The sequence below is a fragment of the Echinops telfairi genome, unplaced genomic scaffold (genome assembly GCF_000313985.2).
Source record: "Echinops telfairi isolate 266 unplaced genomic scaffold, ASM31398v2 ScPeMD7_5868;HRSCAF=6743_0, whole genome shotgun sequence".
Taxonomy (NCBI): Eukaryota; Metazoa; Chordata; class Mammalia; order Afrosoricida; family Tenrecidae; genus Echinops; species Echinops telfairi.
In genome coordinates this window covers 1,433,354-1,435,510 of record NW_022109767.1, presented here as the reverse complement: position 1 = coordinate 1,435,510, position 2,157 = coordinate 1,433,354, and positions in this window count along the sequence as shown.

Below are 2,157 nucleotides of genomic sequence, written 5' to 3'. Positions count from 1 at the left end.
AGAAACTGGCTGTTGGGATGACCGGAGCTGGCGAGTAAGGCAGGCCAGTCCGCGGGACACTCCAGTGACAGTCTTGAGGTGGAACGCCTTCCCCTTGGCCAAGTTTCTCAGAAAACCAGTGCCACCGTGGCCATTCCACTTCCTGGTGACCAAAGCTCTAGATCTTTCCAGGAGCAGGCCCCCCCATGGCCCCCCTCAGATCCGCTAGTGAGGTTTGCACGCACCTTGAGGTTTGCAGGCCAATGGTTACCTGAGAGAACCACCAGGGGGTGGTCAAACCAGAGTGATTCCAGACCAGAGAACCCAGAGCCCTCCCTCTCTCCTCACTCCCCGCTGTCATTGTGGGGTTTCAACTCATTTGTGGCTCACGGTGGTCCTGTAGGACCGAGCGGTGGAATGACCCCATACGATTTCCTTGGGGAACTTTTCATGGAGGCAACCACTACTTCTTTTCCCCTTGGGCCCCATGGGTGGGTTCGAACCACCCACCTGCCCACGGCAGCCATGGGCTTACCTTCCAGGGCACCTTTCTGCTTTCCTGCTGGCTAGCTTTCTTTCTGTGAGCCTGTGCAGCCTGGCTCTGCTCACCTATCTCCCACGGAGATCAGAGGCTATGGCGCTAGAGCTGAATGTCCACCGGACCAAATCATCATATCCTTTCTACGTTTTTCAGATCATACACTGATAGGCTCATGATAGGCTTCTAGAGTCTCATATCCTAAAGACAGGGAGTTGTATAAGGACCCTCGTCGAATGAATGATCATCACACCGTCAGGCGCTAAATCAGCTGGAGAGACCCTTGTGCCCCATCCTTGTGTCTGTTTTGACTACTGCTAATTCTAAGACAGAAGGGATTTAACAAGGGTGCAGGTCCCTTCGCTTGCCCCTGCCCTAAAAATAAATAAGGAAAAAAGAGTACTTGAGAATATGAAAACAAACAGATGGGCTTCATCTCTGTGTGTGTCACTGAGGGTTGTTTGTAGCAGGATGGAACGGCATTGTAAATCACAACAATAGCTCATAAATTGGCCGAGCTGCCTGCACCAATACCATAGAACATCTGCCATGATGGAAGAGTAGGCGAATGTTTTCATTTTGGGCTTACCACAAATATCAATGTTTCAAGTTGCTTGCTAACAACTGTTTCCCCAAAGATGCTTTCGAATGCTTCCTGGGGTGGGGTGGGGTGGGGGGGCGCTTATCCGAATGGCTGTATCGGGCACCAGGGCAAATCCGGGCCATCTGCATCAAACAAGTACAGTCAATGTTTTTGTTTTTAAAAGGTGCTTGGATTTCATGAACGAAAACATATTCAGAAACTAACTTACTACACCAACAAGAAGAAAATACCTGAACTTGGAATCAAGAGACATAGGCAAGGTTTTGGGGTCACCACTCACCAGCTGGGTGCCGTGTACCATCTGTGCCCTCCCATACGACGTGGTAGAGCCTCATTTATCTCATTGCCTCTGATGTTCATAAGTCCACCCACAGTCTCTTCAGGACCATCTAAGCTTTTGCTATGACAGACTCAAAACTCTTCCTGTCTCTACGCATTACCCACCTGCAACAGCACTTCACGTTTCCGGTATCTGTGTTACCTGTGCCACATTCAGAGGGCCAACTAGAGGTAAGCATTCCCTATGCGTGTCTCCTGGTTCTAGGGGATTTCCAGCACAGGGACTCTGGGTCCAAGGGACCTGCTCCACTGCTGACTCTTCTTTCTTGGCAGTGGTCAGCCCCTTCCTCTTAGGATCCCTCGTTGAATCTCTTTTACGTCTCAGAAAAAGATTGACTCAACACACAACCTAATCTGCCACCATTCCCGCCTCGTGTACACCATAGAGATTAGGGTTGACAACATGTAGGATAATAACCGCAGATCTGCAAATGGAGGGTAATGACGTAATGTTGGGAATCATGGCTTAGCCGAGTTGACACATATTTTTTGGTGGGACAATGTTCAATCATAACAGATGGTGTCAGAAGTTGGTAGATTTGAGGCTTATCTTGTTTCTACCATATGCCTGATTTAACCAAACCTCTTCCAAGTGACCATCATGAAAATGTCTACCTCATAGGTTGTTAAGAGGATTAAATGAGATAAAGTATTTAGATTTGATCTAATTTCTTAGTGCTTATACAGGAGGCTCAGG